The sequence below is a fragment of the Balaenoptera ricei genome, chromosome 9, assembly GCF_028023285.1.
Source record: "Balaenoptera ricei isolate mBalRic1 chromosome 9, mBalRic1.hap2, whole genome shotgun sequence".
Classification (NCBI taxonomy): Eukaryota; Metazoa; Chordata; class Mammalia; order Artiodactyla; family Balaenopteridae; genus Balaenoptera; species Balaenoptera ricei.
Window position 1 is genome coordinate 93,349,311 of NC_082647.1, and position 15,510 is coordinate 93,364,820.

General features: G+C 38.3%; 1 long non-coding RNA gene across 1 annotated transcript in view; it reads left to right on the top strand.

Annotated features, from left to right (window-relative positions):
• LOC132372067 (uncharacterized) overlaps window positions 1–15,510 on the top strand; it is a 79,930-nt gene that overhangs the window by 21,839 nt on the left and 42,581 nt on the right. The window contains exon 2 of the long non-coding RNA XR_009505082.1: window positions 6,721–6,838. This is a non-coding gene — a long non-coding RNA (uncharacterized LOC132372067). The remainder of the gene's footprint in view (window positions 1–6,720; window positions 6,839–15,510) is intronic.

Genomic DNA, 15,510 nt, shown 5'->3' on the forward strand with positions numbered 1-15,510 from the left:
TAAGAAAATCGTGAGAACTTGGCATTAACTGAATTGATAATTAACTTTTGTGAGGTGTGTTGTAGGCAGGTGCTGTGGAACTGGCATAGGGAAGGAAAGAATTAGGGCTCCTTGGAGAAGTTAAATCCCTTCATGGTAAACCAGTGACCTAGGAATAAAATTATTCTCTGAGTTCTGTGAGCCACTCTAGCAAATTAATCAAACTGCGGGAGGGCGTTGTGGGAACCTGCTCTTTATAGCCAGTCGGTTAGAAGCACAGGTAACCACCTGGACCTGTGATTAGTGTCTGAAGTAGAGGGCAGCCTGGTGGGACTGAACCTTAACCTGTGGGATCTGATGCTATCTCCAGGTAAATAGTGTCAGAACTGAGTTGAATTATAGGACACCCAGCTGGTGACTGAGAATTGGTCGGTGTGGGGAGAAAACCCACACATTTTCATTGGTGTCAGAATAGTAACAAACAGACAACTAGATGCAGGATTCAGGTGCCAAACCTAAAGAGAGAACTAGGACACTTAAGTGAGATTTCTGTTAGAACATCTACATCTAAGTTAAAAACAAATTATGAGGCTAATAAAACAACTTTAAAGTAAAAGTGGTACAAACTTCCTGGTTTCATCTCTCTCCCTCTGCATTTAAGAAATAAAGAGTGTAAACTGGAGAAGAAATATTTGTCTACATGCTTTGCCCAACAAGACCTCCAAATAGCAGAAGTGGGGACTTCCCTGGTGGTCCAGTGGTTAAGAATCCGCCTTACAATGGGGTTGCAGGTTCAATCCCTGGTCAGGGAACTAAGATCCCACATGCTGCAGGGCAACTAAGTCCACACGCTGCAACTACTGAGCCCTCGAGCTCTGGAGCCCACGCACCACAACTAGAGAGAAGCCCGCATGTTGCAACGAAGACCCAACACAGCCAAAAATAAATAAAATAAATAATAAATAAATAAATATTTTTAAAAATAGCAGAAGTTACTTCAGAGAAGGAACTGTTTCTGTTGGACAAAGAGAAAGGATAATTAACAGGGACCATTCTGGAGAGTATCATGTATCTCATGGTGGGGATTTCTGGGGAGTCTTTAATGAGGGTTGAACCTCAAGAAACCAGACAAGCTGCTCATGACACTGCCCCCCACCCCGCACCAACACAAAGGAATTACCCTCATTCAGGAACTGAGAGACTTAATCTCAGAGCTCCTCTCTGTTCTCGCAAACCTCGGTCCCAAAGAAGGCCCCCAGATAGACCATTTTTTCTTAAAAACATTCTTCATACTTGATCTGATATTTTTTACTTTTTAAATGCAATCCATCAAAATATTTTTCTATTTTCTAGGTTATTTCTATTTAAGTATAAAATTAAATTTATTTTAATAATAGTATATGCAGAATTCTAACTTACAGATACCTCCATTCATCAATTTCTTAAAAGCTTTTTAGTTTAAGGTTTTCACAATATTTAATCCATACTTCCATGGACTTTTATGTTCTTAATCCCATGATTTTTAACTTTCTGTTTAACCTAAACCTCAAACTTGGGAACCATCTCTTCACATACTTGTACTTAATTGTTCATCCTGCCAAAATGTCTTGCATTTGACTGAACATGCCCAGTTCTTCTGACAATTTTTCATAGGTCTAATTTAACAAACCTTTAATCAGTTGCTGTTCTCTGAACACTCTCCAAGTTTTTTTTTCTGTATATAGCATGGCATGTAAAATTGAATATAGTTTGATCCAACTGAAGCCTGGCCAGTGCCAAATAAAGCAAAAGTAATTGCTTTTCTCCTTTTTCTCATATATGCCTTAATACAGTCCTATTAAGTATTTGTCTCATTTCAACATAGAGAAGACTCATCCAACTTGACACCAATCATAATTGTTGGATCTCACTTGGCTTTGTTTCACCTATGGCTGTCTTACCCGGTATTTCCACATGTTTGTTGCAACTCAATAGCATATTAAAAGTTAAATGTTAAATCCATAAGAGGATTCCATGTATTTTTCCTTCAAAGATTGTTCCATGAACAATTGGTGTAAATGTGGAATTTAGTGCTTGGGGTCTCAAGGACCCCAAGGCTTGAATAATTCAGAGCATTTCTGTGATGTGAACTGGAAAGGATTCAGATGGCTAGATACCAGGAGAGGTTGCTGAAACCTGCAGAAGCAGCAGGCTGCCTTTGCTTTCTCCTATCAGAGTTCAGCTGTAAGCATTATAAACCAATTTCAGCCAACTTAAGCAAAGGGGAATTTATTGGAAAGATATCAGTATTTTCAGTAGGCTGAAGAACCATGCTTAGAAACTAGCAAACACCAAGAATGCTCCAAAAAGCAAGAATCTCAGCCATGCTCTGAAGAAGAACATTAGCATCTGCATGTTGAGACTGTTGTTTGGTTCTTCCCTAGTCCTTCAGGGTTCTAAACCCTGGTGTTGCAGGAAAAATGCAGTGCAAGAGGATGGTCATGTCCCAGGTCTCAGGTGAGTCCCTGGGATGGGCCGCCAAGTGAGGGTCCTTGGCTTCACACAGGGAAGAATTCAAGAGCAAGCCACAGTGAAGTGGAAGCAAGTTAATTTAGAGAGATACATATTCCACGGACAGAATGTGGTCTGTCTCAGAAAGGAGACTGGCCCCGAAATATGGGGTGGTTCGTTTTTATGGGCTGGGTAGTTTCATAGGCTAACAAGTGGGAGGAGTATTCCAACTATTTTGGGGAAGGGACAGGGATTTCCAGGAATTGGGCCACCATCCACTTTTTGGCCTTTTATGGTCAGCCTCAGAACTGTCCTGTTGCTGGTGGGTGTGTCATTTAGCATGCTAATGTATTACAGTGAGGCTCAAGTTCTACTGGAAGTCAAATCTTCTACCATTTTGGGCCTAATTGGTTCTAACCAGTTTATGTCCTATCCTCGACGGCTATGTCATTCCTTTAAAGGTTGTGCCCTGCCCCCTGTTTCACTGGGCCCTGATCTTAGACACTGTGGGGATCCTAGAAGACTCAATCAGTGCCCTTTAGGACATTACAGTCTAGACAGGAGAGAAAGATATACAAATAACGAAATATAAAGCCAAGTATTTTGGGTCTTCTCTCGTGGTCCAGTGGTTAAGACACTGTATTCCCAATGCAGGGGGTTCTATCCTTTGTCAGGGAACTAAGATCCCACATGCTGCACGGTGCAGCCTGAAAAACAACAACAACAACAACAACAAAGAAAAAAACACCAAGTGTTCAACTTGCTATAAGAAAATTATAATGTGTTAAAATCGAAGTCTGGGAAGGTCCTGGACACGGAGCTTTCACTCCCTCTACCCGTAGAATCAGGGCATGTCACCCTCTCAGCACGTCAGTGTGTTCATCAACCAGGAAACTCCACTGAGCCTTAGCTTACAGAGTTTTTACTGGGGTTTCATTACTTAGGAACTAACATTGGCCATATGATTGAACTCCATCTCCAGCATTCCTCCCCTTTCTGGAGGTCTGGCTGACTCAAAGCCCCAGCCTGCTAAACACAGGGTTGGTCTTCCTGGTAACCAGGCCCCATCCTGAGCCATGTCATTAGCATAAAATCAGATGTGATCCAAGGGACTCATGAATAACAAAGATACTCTTATCATTCAGAAAATTCCAAAAGCTTTAGAGGCCAGGTGATGGGAACTCAGAACAAAGACCAGAGAAATTGTTTATTGTACAACAGAGTAGAATGAGAAAACTAAGACATTTTTTCATAATAATGAGTTAGCCAGGGGCAAGTTAAATAGCAATGATTGTGGTATATTATTGGGTTGGCCAAAAAAGTTTGTTCAGTTTTTTGTAATATCTTATGGAAAAACCCAAATGAACTTTTTGGCCAACCCAATACTTACTCCCTAAGAAGTTATGTAATGGTCATGTTACTTTCCGCTTGAACTTCATACTATCTCTGTACCCCTTATGCTAATAATTACATCCAGATAAATCTCACTTGTCTATAGAGATGGAGAACTGCATGTTCTCTCCTTCATTTAGCTGATTATTACTTTTCACAGTGAAGTAGAAATGTGTGATATTCCTCATTCTGGTACGATTTTAACATTTTTAGAACTCTGCTTCATTCATCCTTTAGCTCTTGCCGTTCTTAAAAAAAATATTTTTTTTGTAATCTTTGGGTGATGATATACATTTGATATTTGTTGAATACATAATCTAAGAATCACATCCTTTGCATTTTTTCATCCTTTTTTTTTTTCTTTTTTCCCCTTTCCATGGACCTGTCTTTCCAACTTCAATACCAGAAATCAGTCTAGTATTAGAATTCTCTTTGGAAGTTAAGATTGATCTGTGTCAATTAGGATGCTTTCAGCTGCAAGTGATATGAATAAGTAAACACACCAACTGGCCTAAACCATAGGATTTTTATTGGCTAACATAAGTTCCGTGGAGCTGGAAATTTGGCTAGCATCTCTAAATCTCTTGAGATACAAGGACAAGGGGTAGGTATTTGAACAAAGGAGCTGTTAGGAAGGAGGAGGAGCAAAATGGACACTGGGTGGGCAGCCAGCATTTTTCATTGTACCTGAAATAACTGAACTGACAAATTGATAATAACAAAAACTACATTTACACAGTCATACAGTGCATAAATTTATACAGTACTTACTATTCTAGGTGCTTTGCATGTATTATAACAGCCCTATAAAGCAGATACCTGTATTGTTCTTCTCTGGCGGTCCAGTGGTTGGGGCTTTCGCTGCGGTGTCCTGGGATCAATCCCTGGTCGGGGAACTGAGATCTTGCAAGACGCATGGCGTGGCCAAAAAAGAATTTAAAAAGCAGTTCACCCATTTCTTTCACCTCCCACTCCCCTACCTCTGGCAACCACCAATCTATTCTCTGTATCTATAAGCTTAGCTTTATATACATATTTTAGATTCCACATTTTAAAAAGATCATACAGTATTTGTCTTCTTCTGTCTGACATCTCACTATTTCACTTAGCATAATGCACTAGAAGTCCATCCATGTTGTTGCAAATGGTACAATTCCATTCTTTTCTTAGGGCTGAATAATATTCCATTGTGTGTGTGTGTGTGTGTGTGTGTGTGTGTGTGTATACATATATATCTATATACCACAATTTCTTTATCCATTCATCCATCAGTGGACACTCAGGTTGTTTCCATATCTTGGTTATTGTAAATAAGGCTGCAATGAATGGGGTGCCTTTATCTTTTTGAATTAGTCCATTTTCTCTAGATAAATGCCCAGAAGTAGAATTTCTGTATTATATGATAGTTTTATTCTTAATTTTTTTAGGAATCTAAATACTGTTTTCCATAGCAGTTGCACCAATTTACATTCCCCTGAACAATGCAGAAGGGTTCCCTTTTCTCTACATCTTCTTTGAGTCCTTTTGATAATACCCATTCTGACATGTGTGAGGTGATATCTCATTGTGGTTTTGATTTGCATTCGCCTGATAATTAATGATGTAGAGCATCTTTTCATGTACCTGCTGACCATCCGTATGTCTTTGGAAAAATGCTTGTTCATATCATCTACCCAGTTTTTAATTGGATTATTTGTTTTCTGATATATGAGTTCATTATATATTTTGGATATTAACCCCTTATCTGATACATGATTTGCAAATATATTCTCCCATTCAGTAGGTTGCCTTTTCATTTTGTTGATGGTTTCCTTTGCTGTGCAGAAGTTTTTTAGTTTGATGTAGTCCCACTTGAATTTATTTTTGCTTTTGTTGCTTTTGCTTTTGGTGTCTATTGTTCTTATTCTACAAATGATGAAATTGAGAGAGCTTAAGTGACTTGCAATGATATTGCACAAAGATGAATTACTAAGAGCTATCACAGTAATTTTATCAGCACAATCCAATTACTTGGGGGTGATGAGATGTGAAACTCAGAGTAAATTCTTGCTTGAGTTTGTGGCTTGCATATAAGATCCTCCCCAAAGTAGTAAATTATAACTTAATAAATAATTCAAGTAATTTATTAAGAATATGTAATGTGACAATAGCCAAAAGGTAGAAACAACCTAAATGTTTATTGATAAATGAATGGACGAACAAAATGTGGTATTTCCATAGAAGTGAGTATTATTAACCTTAAAAAGGAGTGAAGTTCTGATACATGCTACAACATGAGTAAACCTTGGAAACTTTGTGCTAAGTGAAATAAGCCAGGCACAAAAGGCAAATACTGTATGACTTCACTTACATAAGGTGCCTGGATTAGTCAAATTCATAGAGATGAAAAGTAGAATAGTGTTCACCGGGGGCTGGGGGGAAGGGGTAATGGGTAGTTATTGTTTAATAGGTACAGAATTTCAGTTTAGGATGATGAAAAAGTGATGATGAAATCTTTACATGGATTACCTGATTTAATCTTCACAACAGCCCTATGATGTAGATACCATTATTATCTCCGTTCTGTGAATAAGGAAATCAAGGCACAGAGTGGGTTAAGTAATTTGACCAAGATAATACAGTTGGTAAATGTTAGAGCTAAGAATTAAACTTAGGCAGTTGACTTCAGAAGCTATCTTGTATTAGTTAATTTTATTACATTCCTTGAGGGAATTTGAGATGCTTTAGGGGGCTGAGAATGGGGGAATTCCTGCCCTACCAACCAATATTTTCAACTTGTTCAGTTTCATGTCCAACACCTGAATAGGGAAAATGAATTCATAGAGTTGTTGATTATTTTATTTATTTTTTGCATTGCAGAATCTTATTTTGGAAGAGACTTTTTGGTTTTTCTAGACATTGGACTTTCATGTACAGTTAAATTTTCAAGATAATTTTGGAGACTAACATGGAGTTTCTTACTTTCATTTTTGCCAAGGTAAGTGCAAGAAAATATAAAACTATCATTCATCACCACTACTAACAAAAAGGACATCTTAACACCAAAATAAATAGGAAAGTCATAAAGACAGAGAAAAAGAAAATTCAATTCAATTGGGTACATTTACCCTTATGAAAGTGTCGCTCACTGCATGTTTCTTATTTATCTGAATGTACCAGTGGCTAGTGGAAACCTTGACATAGAGAAGCAACATTCTGAGAAAAAGCAAATGAATATTTGGTCTCAGTCAACCACCTTACACCAATATCCAGTGCTTGAAATCATCACATTCTACCAAGTGGCAGGGAGCCTCTGATGTCTCACTTGGAAGAATGTGATTTCTCTTAGGTATGTTTTAATGACAGTCATCACTGGGCTGTTTGAAAGTCTTGTGGGGACCTGCAGAGCATATGTTTATTTAGTGAGAGGGTAGCACTAGCTGTAGCAGGACATTGCTTTGGACATTTAACCTTTTATAGCTTATGGCATAAAAATTTCTCTCTATACCTATGTTGAGTATAAAATACAAGGTGTTCTTCTGGTTTTTAAATCTTTCTAATTTGCTGGTCCCTTGATTCCCATCTAGGTAGGCCGCCATTGTGATCTCTAACAGGAAAACTGATAGATTTGAAATTATTGTTTATGTTGCTCTCTATACAGACACAATAAAAAATAATTTGTCTCTCATTCTCTTGAAGAGACAAAAATATATTTTAAAAAAATCTCACAGTAGCTGTTGAGATGTGTGCTAGCTTGATGAACTTGTGCTGAATATGGAAATGCTCTTCCAGGCCAAGGAAATCTCAAAGAAAATTATCACCTTAAAAAGGTAATTTTAACATTGTAGCACATTTAAATTTCCTCAGGTATCACCAGTCTGAAAGTACAAGAGGAGAGTAACATCAACAGTAATAATTCAAATTCCACTGACTCTTGCCCCCACTGATTTACAGACAAACTTCGCATTTGTTTCTGGGCAGTCCCAGGGTGTGTTTGCAAAGTGCCCGAACAGTTCTGGGAAGTTTTCCTGTGGTCCCCATCAGAAGGCAGGGCTGGGACTTCCCCGGCCGTCCCGTGGTTAAGACATCGCCTTCCAGTGCAGGGGCTGCAGGTTCGATCCCTGGTCGGGGAGCTAAGATCCCACATGCCTCAGGGCCAAAAAACCAAAACAGAAAACAGAAGCAATATTGTAATAAATTCAGTAAAGACTAAAAAGTAAAAAAAACGAAAAGAAGGCGGTGCTGCTTCTGCCCAGCCACGGGCTTTGGCACAACCTGCCCCACAAGTCAGCTGAGCCTCAGCGGCGGGTGCACGGTAGGCTGGTGCTGAGGTTCCTGCTGCACGTATGGAAAACATGGTCCCTTCTGTGTAATTGCAGCTCCAGCTCTAGGTAACCAACCCATGCTCTTATTTTTATGTTAAGACTTATTTTTATTTTAGAAAAACTTCTTTCATTAGTAATGGCATGAAATATGTGAAGATTATGTTTGGAATCAAGCACTTGAATTCCCTCCTTCCTTCAGTGAATATGTATTGAACACTAACTAGTATGTGCCAGGCAGTGTTCTACGTGCTGGGGATAGATAATAAAACACACTAAGCCCCTGCCCTCATGGAGAGTAACAATAACCAAATTAACATTGAGTTCATGAAGCCAGCTCATTTCTGCAAATATAACATCTTGATTTCCATCAAGTTTTCTGAGATTCTGATCTAAATTTAGAATTGCTACCTTCAATAGCACAAATCATTTGAGGGGGAGAGGGGCCAGTTATGTATTTTATCTTTTATAATTAAAGTAACTGTAAAATGAGGAGGAGAGTTCTGAGGGTAAAGGCAGAGAGTGTTGCAATCTTGCTAGATTTCAGATTGAGTCTCTCACTCTGATTGATGCCATTTACACTCCGTGCAACTCCTTCCCTAGATCTTCGCCAGGACTTGACAATTCAGGACACTATAGACTAGTTTACTTTCTAATGCATTTTATGTCATTTGGAAGCCCTTCAGTGGCCAAATACTGTATCTGGAAAAAAAAATCCTTTTGTTATGCCGAAGTATTTAGGCCTGAAGTGTACTCATGTTTGCAGCTTACTTTGAAATGTATCAAAAAATAAGATGGATTAATGTATGCCTAGATGGTTAGGTATGTAATAAAGCAAATATAACAATGTTAACTGTAGAGTCCAGGTGACAGGTATACGTATAATTAGGTTACTGGATAGGTCATGGTATAATTCTTTCAACTTCTCTGTGTTTGAACATTTATGTAGTAAAATATTGAATAAAAATCTCTTTACTAGACTCTGAAGATTTATACTTTTTAGTTCACATTATGGAATTAAAATTTTGTGAAGACAATATTTAAATTACCTTTCAATAAAATTGTCTTCATTAATGGACATGGATTAATTTTCTTAACATGGATTAATTTTTAAATGTTTTTTTAAAAACACTGGGGGGAGGGAGAATTTGAGGAAGGTGGTCAAAAGGTACAAACTTTCAGTTATAAGATAACTAAGTACTAGGGATGCGCTGTACAACATGATGACTATAGATGACACTGCTGTATGACATACAGGAAAGTTGTTACGAGAGTCTCACCTAAGAGCTCTCCTAAGAGCTCTCATCTCAAGGAGAAAATTTTTTTCTTTTTATTGAATCTATGAGGTGATAGATGTCACTTGAACCTATTGTGGTGATCGTTTCACAATATATGTAAATCAAGCCATCATGCTGTATGCCTTAAACTGGTACAGCAAGGTATGTCAATTATTTCTCAATAAAGCTGGGGGGGAAAAGCACTTCCGTGTTTCTTTTTAGAAAGTTTATACAATGGGAATGTGAAATTGCTATATGATTTTTTTGTTTTAAAAAGGTATATCTTCCTAGAATATCTATTTTACATACTCAGGCAATTATTAACAAGTTTAACTATTAATAAATTCACTTTTTAAAATAAAATCAGAGAGGCAACTGTTTGACAACTGCTGAAAATACTTTTTCTTAGAGGAGCTGTATTGGTCAGGGTTCAAAGCAGAGAACAAAATCCACTCTTCAGTAATTTAAGCCAAAAGGGATTTATTACATGGCCTATTACAAATGGTTGGCAGGGTTGAAAAAACAGCCTGCAGGCTAAGCTTCAGGAGTGACTCACAAATCCAGGCTATAGAACCGAGCTGTCAAGGGACTGTTGTTCAGGCCATTCTCGAAGGCCACCTGTTGAATGGGGAAGCCACTGGTTCCACAGCCACATGTCCTTCACTACAATACACCCTGTCACGAAGATGCCTCATAACCTGCCCCTCCCCTACTTCGTTCACTATACACAAGTGCCTCTAGTGGTGGAATTTATATCACATCAATAGCTCTAGCTGCAAGGGAATTTGAGAAATGCATTTTTAGCCTTCTAGATACTAAAGCCCAAGAAGGCATGTTAAGAAGAGGGTGGCGTTAAATGAAAGACTGTTGGAGACTTTTTGATGAACAAATCAGCCTGACAGCACTCACTGATCAACATTACCATTGAGTGTCTACATTACTAAACACTATAGCCCTTCTGCTGGGTGTGATGAGTAAATGGCAGCACCTATGAAGCCTTCTTGCCCAAAACATCAAACCTGAATCTGAGAAAGCCACCAGATCCAACTATCAAGTTTACAAGAAATAGAGGGATAGAGGCACATGTTAACACCACCACAGGGATGCAGTTAGCAAAGTCCAGTGTGGGAAACTTCATAGGACAAATGACACAGTTCAACAAATAAGTGGCAAGGGGAAAAAAAGGGAGGGGAACCTAAAATTAAGAAATTTAATAGGTGTATCAAGTAAATGCAGTGTGTGAATCTTGTATGGCTCTTGATTCAAACAAAACAATTGTCAAAAACATTTTATGAGACTCTCAGGGAAATCTGAACATGTATAATATGTGGAAAATTGATCATATTAAAGAACTGTTAATTTTTTTAGATGCGATAATGGTATTGTGGTTATGTCAACAATAGTTTCAGTCACTTAGACAATAAGCTGTTTGCTTTTCAGTTGGTTATATATTGTTTCTTTCATAATTTATGGCTTCGTGTTTTATTTATTTATTTACTTACTTATTTATTTGCTGTATTGGGTCTTCGTTGCTGCATGGGGGCTTTCTCTAGTTGCAGCGAGCAGGGGCTACTCTTCGTTGCGGTGCGCGGGCTTCTCATTGTGGTGGCATCTCTTTGTTGCGGAGCACGGGCTCTAGGCGCGCGGGCTCAGCAGTTGTGGCGCACGGACTTAGTTGCTCCGCGGCATGTGGGACCTTACCGAACCAGGGCTCGAACCCGTGTCTCTGCATTGGCAGGCGGATTCTTAACCACTGTGCCACCAGGGGAAGTCCGTGTGTTTTATACTAAAGAGAAAGTTTATTGTGCTAGGCATTTTATGTACGTTAAATAATTTAATCCTTGTAACAATCCTTTGGTAAAAGGAAATTATGGTGTTCATTAAGGGAAACACCTATTACAGCCTTTCTGGAAGTGGATAAAAACAAATATCTATTTTAAAGTACACTTAGTATGTTTAAGAAGGAACAAGGAGGCAGAGAGTCTTTCAGGGAAGGAACACCATTAGGCATCTCAGCTAATTAATGGGTAAGGCAAATTATCAGATATCTCCTTTCAAGAAAACAGATTTGTTAGATTCCATAAAGTAAACATTAGATTGAATGTTCAAAATATTTTCAAATTTTTCCCTTGTCCCTAAAACTATGAGAGAGCGTGAAACTACTGTCTCATTTTAAAGATGAGGAAAAACCCAAAACACACTCCCAGCAGGGTGAGCTAAGGGTGAGAAGCACATTGAGAGTCTTGATATTTTCAGACATAGCCAAGGGGATGACACCTGGCCCATCAGTGCGTCTAAAACTAGTTGGGCAGAATCTTGAATTTACAGTTTTCTGTTAATGGGCTTATACCATGCATTCTGAAACTTTGTTCTTGGAGGCAAAAAGACCCTTAGATATGGCAGTGGCTTGTGCCCCTTCAAAACTCAACTCTACCCAACAAAATCTTATTCCTTATTTCTCTCACTAGGGAGAATTTAAATTTAATTTAAATTTTCTCCTGTACAGGGAGGGCAATAATAAAAAAAAGTTTCAGAAACACTGCCTTAGGCCAAAAGATATTTTATTTAGAATACAGTGATTTTTTTTTAAAACTGTCATTGATTTGCAATGTTTCAAGTATATAGCAAAGTGATTCAGTCATGTGTGTGTGTATATATATATATATATATGTATATTCTTTTTCAGCTTATTTTCCATTATAGGCTATTACAAGATATTGAATATAATTCCTTGTGCTATAGTGCTATACAGTAGGTCCTTGTTGTTTATCTATTTTATATATAGTAGTGTGTATTGGTTAATCCCAAATTCCTAATTATCCCTCCCTCCACTTTCCCCTTTGGTAACAAGAAGTTTGTTTTCTATGTCTGTGAGTCTATTTTTGTTTTGTAAATAAGTTCATTTGCATCCTTTTTTTAGATTCCACATATAAGTGATGTCATATACTTGTCTTTCTCTGTCTGACTTGCTTCACTTAGAATGATTATCTCTAGGTTCATCCATGTTGCTGCAAATGACATTATTTCATTCTTTCTTCTGGCTAATATTCCATTGTAGAATACAGTGATTTTTAAATCATGTTTTCATGTTCTTAGAAATGGATATCATTGCATTTTTTAACACCTTTATTAGAGTATAATTGCTTTACAATGGTGTCTTTTTTTCTGCTTTATAACAAAGTGAATCAGCTATACATATACATATATCCCCATATCTCCTCCCTCTTGCATCTCCCTCCCACCCTCCCTATCCCACCCCCTCTAGGTGGTCACAAAGCACAGAGCTGATCTCCCTGTGCTATGCGGCTGCTTCCCACTAGCTATCTATTTTACATTTGGTAGTGTATATATGTCCATGCCACTCTCTCACTTCGTCCCAGCTTACCCTTCCCCCTCCCCGTGTCCTCAAGTCCATTCTCTACGTCTGCGTCTTTATTCCTGTCCTGCCCCTAGGTTCTTCAGAACCACTTTCTTTCCCTTTAGATTCCATATATATGTGTTAGCATACGGTATTTGTTTTTCTCTTTCTGACTTACTTCACTCTGTATGACAGTCTCTAGGTCCATCCACCTCACTACAAATAACTCAATTTCATTTCTTTTCATGGCTGAGTAATATTCCATTGTATATATGTGCCACATTTCTTTATCCATTCATCTGTCGATGGACACTTAGGTTGCTTCCATGTCCTGGCTATTGTAAATAGAGCTGCAGTGAACATTGTGGTACATGACTCTTTTTGAATTATGGTTTTCTCAGGGTATATGCCCACTAGTGGGATTGCTGGGTCATATGGTAGTTCTATTTTTAGTTTTTTAAGGAACCTCCATACTGTTCTCCATAGTGGCTGTATCAATTTACATTCCCACCAACAGTGCAAGAGGGTTCCCTTTTCTCCACATCCTCTCCAGCATGTATTGTTTGTAGATTTTTTGATGATGGCCATTCTGACCGGTGTGAGATGATACCTCATTGTAGTTTTGATTTGCATTTCACTAATGATTAGTGATGTTGAGCATTCTCTCATGTGTTTGTTGGCAATCTGTATATCTTCTTTGGAGAAATGTCTATTTAGGTCTTCTGCCCATTTTTGGATTGAGTTGTTTGTTTTATTGCTATTGAGCTGCATGAGCTGCTTGTAAATTTTGGAGATTAATCCTTTGTCAGTTGCTTCATTTGCAAATATTTTCTCCCATTCTGAGGGTTGTCTTTTCGTCTTGTTTATGGTTTCCTTTGCTGTGCAAAAACTTTTAAGTTTCATTGGTCCTATTTGTTTATTTTTGTTTTTATTTCCATTTCTCCAGGAGGTGGGTTAAAAAGGATCTTGCTGTGATGTATGTCATAGAGTGTTCTGCCTATGTTTTCCTCTATGAGTTTTATAGTGTCTGGCCTTATTACATTTAGGTCTTTAATCCATTTTGAGTTTATTTTTGTATATGGTGTTAGGAAGTGTTCTAATTTCATTCTTTTACATGTAGCTGTCCAGTTTTCCCAGCACCACTTATTGAAGAGGCTGTCTTTTCTCCATCGTATATTCTTGCCTCCTTTATCAAAAATAAGGTGACCATATGTGCATGGGTTTATCTCTGGGCTTTCTATCCTGTTCCATTCATCTATATTTCTGTTTTTGTGCCAGTACCATACTGTCTTCATTACTGTAGCTTTTGTAGTATAGTCTGAAATCCAGGAACCTGATTCCTCCAGCTCCGTTTTTTTTTTCTCAAGATTGCCTTGGCTATTCGGAGTCTTTTGTGTTTCCAAACAAATTGTGAAGTTTTTTGTTCTAGTTCTGTGAAAAACGCCATTGGTAGTTTGATAGGGATTGCATTGAATCTGTAGATTGCTTTGGGTAGTATAGTCATTTTCACAATGTTGATTCTTCCATCCAAAAACATGGTATATCTCTCCATCTGTTTGTATCATCTTTAATTTCTTTCATCATTGTCTTATAGTTTTCTGCATACAGGTCTTTTGTCTCCTTAGGTAGGTTTATTCCTAGGTATTTTATTCTTTTTGTTGCAATGGTAAATTGGGGTGTTTCCTTAATTTCTCTTTCAGATTTTTCATCATTAGTGTATAGGAATGCAAAAGATTTCTGTGCATTAATTTTGTATCCTGCTACTTTACATGCCAGCAGGGACCCAAGAGACTGAAGCAGCCTGTCCTCTTAAGGTCTACACAAAGAGTCAGCCTAGAAACACATCTGCTGCATTTGATTGGTCAAAGCAAAGCAGAAGGCCAGCCCAGATACTAGAAAACAAACTCCACCTTGATGGGAGGAGCTGAAAATATTGTGGCCATGATTTCCAACCTGCCACAATAGCTTACCAAGTTTTAACTATAAAATTAAAATTGACCAAGTTGGTAAAATTCCGATTCTGACTTCTGTCCCATACTTGTGCCCTAGAAATTTACTGCAGGATAGGAAGTAAACAGAGATACCAAGGAAAAGCATGCAGATGGCCTTCATCAGTTTTCTTTAGCATTTATTTTTCCTCTTTTTTTGTCTACGCCATGTGCCACATGGGATCTTCGCTCCCCGACCAGGGATTGCACCCACGCCCCCTGCAGTGGAAGCACGGAGTCCCACCCACTGGACCGCCAGGGAAGTTCCCTTCATCAGTTTTCAAGCCATGTATTTTAAAGCATATTAGTGACATTTGACTTAAGTAACTAGTCAGTTAACTAGCACACACGTTTCTTGCCTGCTAAAGCCTACACTCCTAGCTTCTCTGAAAACTAGGGCATATAGTAGTGTCAGTAATTAAGTGCAAGGATTTTGTAACAGGAGCTAGGTTTAAATTCTGGCTTTGCTACTTTGTGTGAGTTTAAATTATCTGAAGTCTGTATTCTGCAGATTCATCCATAAAACAGGGATGTCCATCTGGCAAAGTTTTTGTGAAGATTAAGAAAGATAATGTATTCAGAGATAAGCAGAAGGCTTGGCACTTGGTAAGCATTCCGCAAGGTTAATAATTTTTATTAGATAGGCCTGAGTCTGCATGAGGTGTATTGATGCCTTAAGATTTGCATATGACTCTTGCAAAGGGGGGCACTTGGCATTAGGGACT